This window comes from Aotus nancymaae, unplaced genomic scaffold (genome assembly GCF_030222135.1).
Source record: "Aotus nancymaae isolate 86718 unplaced genomic scaffold, 86718_ANA_hifiasm-v0.15.2.pri h1tg000079l, whole genome shotgun sequence".
NCBI lineage: Eukaryota > Metazoa > Chordata > Mammalia > Primates > Aotidae > Aotus > Aotus nancymaae.
The window spans coordinates 25849719-25856195 of NW_026988494.1; the positions used below are offsets into that span (position 1 = coordinate 25849719).

Below are 6477 nucleotides of genomic sequence, written 5' to 3' on the forward strand. Positions count from 1 at the left end.
CAGCATTTCAGTCCCCAGACTGGAAGCCCAGCCTTTAGCATTAGGGTGATTTTAATCCCCGCCAGACTTACAAAGCCCTGAAGTCACTCCTGGGCCTCCTTCTAAGGAGAGCAGGGACTTGCTGGAAGCCACAGACCTGGGCCATGTCCTTTGAGTGCTTCTAAAATCCCCAGGCTGGGCCACTCATTTTACCCCAGTGACCTCCCCACCTCTCCAGCTCGGGGCAGCATAGGGGGCTGGGCAAGCCTCCTGCCCTCCCTCCAACTCGTCCCTAGCCAGGGCTGAGCTGGCAACTTCTGCTGCGCCAGCCCTGGATACACCTGTCAAAACAGAGCCACAGGAAAGGAGAGCAGGGAGCTGAAAAACATGGTCTGACCACAGCGAACTTTCCAGCAGGGCTGGGCTGGGCAGGGCTGGGCTGGGCAGGGCTGGCAAGCCTTGACCCATGGGTGGTGTGCTGAGCAGGCTGCCTGGGGATTGCTTGGCCCGCAGGAGCACAGGCCTTTGCTTTGCTTGTCTTCTCCTGTTTAGCCCTTTTGTTTTCTTTTGAACACTTCCAAGGGCAAGACTCTGTGCTTGGTATGGCAGGCAGTGTACACAGGCTGGTGCAGTGCAACCAGGCAGGAGTCCCTCACAATGCAGACTGTGGGGCCAGGTGCCATGGCTCATGCCTGTAATCCTAGGACTTTGGAAGGCCAAGGTGGGTGGATCACTTAAGGTGAGGAGTTCAAGACCAGCCTGGCCAACATGGTGAAATCCCGTCTCCACTAAAAATACAGGAATTAGCTGGGCAGGGTGATGCGCACCTGTAATCTCAGCTACTCGGGAGGCTGAGGCAGGAGAATAGCTTGAGCCTGGGAAGCAGAAATTGCAGTGAGCCGAGATTGTACCACGCACTCCATCCTGGGCAACACAGTGAGACTCCATCACTAATAAATAAATAAATACATACATACATACATAAATGCAAATTGTGGGCCTCTACCCCAGAAGCTCTGATTCCGAATCAGGGATGCGGTGGGATGGAAGTAAGGGGGCAGGGCTGGGCATAGTGGGGGCGGGGTGGGGTCCATGTACTTTACCCAGTTTCCCAGGGATTCTGATGCCCCATATAAAACTTCAGAGCCACAGAGCCACAGGTGTGGGAGATAGGAGATAAACAAAAATATTGTTTTTTTATTTATATACATAATCTCAAGTAATCTTCACAAGCAAAGTGTGTTTGCATCTTATAGGTCAGAAAACAAGGCTCAGAAAAGCTAATTCATTCACTCAAGGCCACGTAGATGTTAAGTGGTTTTGAACCCAGGATTTTTAGAAGCCACTACACTGAGCTACTTCTTACAGAAAGGTGGGATTGGAAATTAGGTCAGACCTGTGTTTGCATCTGAGATAGCTGAGATCCACAGAATCAGCTTGCTCAAGGTCCCAGAGCCAGCTAGTGACAAAGCTGTGACAAAGCTTCACACGGAGGGCTGCTGGGTTTCCCTGTTCCAGCTGCCTGGTTACTAACACCACCGGTGAGGCAGCGCGGGAGGCAGCAGCAGGAGTGTGCTTCTGGCTGGGAGAGCTGGCAGCTTCTCAAGGAAGCCAGGTGCCGACCTCAGCCAGGCTGCCGACTTCCCTTTTCCCTAAGCCCAAGTTCTCCAACATAGGTGTCAAACAAAATCTCCTGGCACGAGGAACAAACTATTAAGTATTAGAACATCTCAATGTGTTTCATCTATTCTAGGTCACACTTTGTTTTCACATAGTCGGATGTGCTATGAAGCCAGCCATAAAGCTCAGGATGACCAAGAATATAATTTGAAAATGAATTTGTTTACTGTCCTTAATGGTAAGTAAGCATCACTCTAAGTGCATATTATTCTTTGAGACACTAGCCAATTATGGTACATGAAAATAATTTATAAATAAATTTACATAGGAAGATGATTTAAATTTTTATTTTACTAATTGGAGATGTGATGAAAATATTTGGACCCCACTGCTCAAACCTAACTCTATTGCTTCCAACACTCTGCCTTCTGATAACACAGCTCCCCGTCGGGAAAGGGAGAAAGGGGATCTCCAGATGATTTTACCCAGATTTGTGATACGATGGTCCCTTGTCCTTCTGAACTCCTAGACGAAACCGTTCCCCAGGTTTACAGCTTGGGACTTGCTTGTTCGTCATCATCCACCATTGTCATCATTTCAGCTCCACAGGCTTCCCTTCTTCCAGCTCTCACGGGTTTTAAAAGCAAGTCTTAATGATACGTTGTTTGAAAGAGAACCTGTTTTAAATAAAAACAAAACTTACGTAAATTTTTAAAAATAGAATCAATACACCATACAAATGTTAATCATAAGAAAGCTGAAATGGGCATTTAAATATAAGAGAGAGCAGACTCCAAGATAAGGCAGACTATCATGTTTAAAAGAGTCAATTTATTAAGATGATATAAAAGTCTTAAATGTATAAATAGGTAAGAAAGTTTCAAAATACCTGAAGTAAGAACTGACAAAACTAAAGGGAGAAAGAGACAGATATTCAGCTGGAGATTTAATATTACTCTCTTGGCCAGATGCAGTGGCTCACACCTGTAATCCCATCACTCTGGGAGGCCTAGGCAGGAGGATCACTTGAGCTAAGGAGTTCAAGACCAACCTGGGCATCATGGCAAGACCTCATCGCTACAAAGAATTTTAAAATTAGCTGGGCATGCTGGCATGCACCTGTAGTCCCAACTACTGAGGTGGCTGAGGTGAGAGGATCACGAGCCCAAGAGTTCAGGGGTGAGGTGAGCCATGTTTGTACCACTATACTCTAGCCTGAGCAAGAGAGAGACCCTGTCTCAACAACAACAACAACAACAAAAACTTACTCTCTCAGGAAGTGACAGGTCAAGTAGACCAAACAAAATCTATTAGATTTGAAAAGATATGAATTAGGTCAACTAACTTAACTTTATTGATGTTTGCAGAACACAATAACCAGCAACTCCAGAACATACGTTATTTTCAAGGGCGCATCAGATGTTAACCAAAATAGACCATATGCTGAGCCATAAGGTAAGTCTCAATACATTTCAAAAAGACTTAAATTTCACAGACAGTATTCTCTCTACATGGAAGTAAATTAGAAATCCATAAATGAGAGATACATGTAAAATCCACAAGTACTTTCTACAGCAGCACATAGACTAATATTGAAGGTTAGCCTGACCCTTGTACAAGGATGACATGCAAATTTGTGAAATCTTCCATTTTCTTAATCCACAGTTCTTAGAAATTAAAAATAAAAACCTCTAAATAACCATAGATCAGAAAGAAAAAAAATCACAGAGAAAATTAGAAAATATTTTGAATTGAATAGTATTGCAAACATAACATACCAAAATATGTTGGATGCAGATAAAGAAATGCTTAGGAAATTTAGAGCTTTAAATGAATATGTAAGAAAAGAAAGACATAAAAATTAACTGATATATATTCCCACTTTAATGAGATAGAAAAAGAAATTTAAACTTCAAATAAATTGAAGGTAGAAAACAAGATTAAAGCCAGAATCAATAAAATAGAAAAAGAAAATAAGGAAAACCAACATGACCGAAAGTCAGTTCTTAAAAAAGATAAATAAAATTAAGAAACCCCTAGATAAACTGATCAAGACAAAAAAGGGAAGAAATAGCAGTAATGAAAAAAGGAACATTAGTATAGATTCAACAGACAGTGAAGGATAAAAAAGAAATATTTTGAACAAGGTTATACCACCAAACTCAATAACCTAGGTGAGATGGACAAATTCTTTGAAAGATAAAAATTACAGAAACTAATACAAAAGGGAAATCTTCATTAATATTTTAAAAATTGAATTCATAGTTTAAAACTTTTGCCTAAGGAAAACTCTAAGTCCAGATGGTTTTATTACTGATTTATTTCAAACATTTAAGAAATAACGCCAATATTAAACAAACTCTTTCAAAAGAGTAGGGAACCAGTAAGGTACAAGAAAATAAAATCATAGACAAATAATTCTCATGAATATAAATGCAAAAATTCTTAACAAATTTAATTAGCGGCGAGCAAATCAAATCTAGCCATCATAAAGAAGATAATGTATCATGGCTAAGTGGGACGTACCACAAGAATGCTAGGTTAGTTTCACATTTTGAAAATCAATCAATATAGTTTATCATATGTACAGAGTTAAGGAGAAAAATAATTTGATCATCTCAATAACTGCAGAAAAAATAATTGTTAAAATTTAGCATTTTATAATTAAAACTCTCAGCAGACGAGGAATCAAAGGAAACTTTAAACTTTGACAAAACCGTCTTAAGAAAAACCTTTAATTAACATCACACTTAAAGGTGAAAGACCAAATGCTTCTCTCCAAAATCAAGGCAAGAGTATGGACTCTCACCACTTGCAGCCAACATTGTATTGGAAGTCCGATCCTGTGAAATACGGCAAGTAAAGATAATTTATAAAAACTGGAAAAGAAGAAGTAAAATTGTCTCTTCTTACAAATAAAGATATTCCTAAGGAACTTACAAAAAAAACTTCACTTTTAATAAAATATAAACTTTGGTCAAAGTCTACAAGGTCAATATATAAAAGTAAATTCTATCTCTATATACTAGCTACAAAAAACTTAAAAATGAAATTCAAGAACTCTCACTTACTCGATCAGGAAAGAACATAAGATACTTGGTAAGACATTTGACAAAATTTGTTTAAAATCTCTACATACAGTCTGGGTACAGTGGCTGACTCCCATAATCCCAACATTTTGGAAAGCTGAAGCAGGAGGATCACTTGAGGCCCAGAGTTTAAGACCTGCCAGGGCAACATAGTGAGACTTCATCCCTTAAAAAAAAAAAAAATAGCCAGGTGTGGTGGCATGCACCTGTAGCGCCAGCTACTCTGGAGGTTGAGACAAGAGGATTGCTTGAGCTCAGGAGGTCAAGGCTTCAGTAAGCCAAGATCATGCCACTTCACTCCAGCCTGGGCAATAGGCTGAGATCCTGTCTCAGAAGATAAAATGAACAAATCTCTACATATAAAGTTTGAAAGCATTGCTGAAAGGAATTTTTGAAAGCCAGACTAAATGGAGCAATGTACCGTGGTCATGGATGATCTATCTCTATATCCAAATTGATCTATAGTCAATGTAATCTCAAACAACATTCCAGCATGTGTTGTTTTGATTTTTGTTTTTTTGGTAGAAATTGAGAAGCTGATGATAAAATGTACATGAAAATGCAAAGGACATAAAATAATAATAGAAAAATAAATCAAAAATATCTTGAATAAAAGAACCAATTTGGAGGACTTACATTGCTGGTTACTATAAAGATATTATAATCAAGACAGTGTGGTATTGATGTAAACATAGCCAGAGAGTCAAATAAAACAGTACAGAATCAGAAATGAATTTAATAATAAATAGTCAATTGCATTTTTACAAAGGCACTAGAAGAAATGAATGGGAAAAAATTCTAAAAAAAAAAAAAAATGGTGCTGGAACAGTTGGATATCTGTATGGGAAAAAAATGTATCTTGATGCTCACCTCATAATATACACAAAAATTAATTTGAGATGGATCAAGACCTAAATATAAAAGTTAAAACTACAGAGCCTCTAGATAAAGGAAAATACCATCATGAACTTGGAATGGCAAAGATTTCTTAGCTAAAACAAGAAAAACATTAACCATAAAAAATTGATAAGCTGGATTTTATTAGAAGTAAAATCTGCTTATTAATAACAGGTCTATTTAAGTAAATAACATGTGTGTTACATATTAGGATAAAATATTTGACAAATAATTTATAAAAAGAATATGTAAATATCTCTTACATCTCAGTAATAAGAAGATAGTCCACAAAAACTGGTGAAATGTTTAAACAGATACTTCATAGAAGAATATGTAGCATGTGAAAAAATGGTCAACATTAACAACTATCAAGTGATCAGGGAAACACAAATTAAACCGTTACTCTCAGAATAGAATAGCTAAAATTAAGAAAAGCATACCAAGTGTTGGCAAGGATGTAAAGCAACTGAAACTCTCATACGCTGTTGTTGGGAATATAAAATTATGTAACCATTTTGTTTTATTTTTTTTCTTTGGTTTTCCTCTTCCCTTCTTTTCACAGGTATTGATAGATAACTACTTTGAAAAACAATTTGGTAGTTTCTTAAAAAGTTAAACAAACACCTCTCATATAGTCTAGCTGTTCTACTCCTAGAAATTTACCCAAGAGAAATAAAAACATAGATCCAAGAACTTCTTGTACAAGAATATTCATAGATTTGCTTATAATTAGCCAGAAACTGAAAAAAAAGTCAATCATCAGGAGAATGAATAAACAAGTTGTGGTATACCCACAGTCAAAAAGAATAAATTACGTTAGACACAAAAATATGGATGAATCTTCGAAAAATTGTGCTGAGAAGCCATACAGAAAAAGGGTACATCATCTGTA

At 37.9% G+C, this 6477-nt stretch overlaps 1 pseudogene; it reads left to right on the top strand.

Annotated features, from left to right (window-relative positions):
- The first annotated feature begins 3161 nt into the window (after positions 1-3161).
- On the top strand, positions 3162-3255 carry LOC135271512 (U6 spliceosomal RNA; annotated as a pseudogene).
- The last annotated feature ends 3222 nt before the right edge of the window (positions 3256-6477 follow it).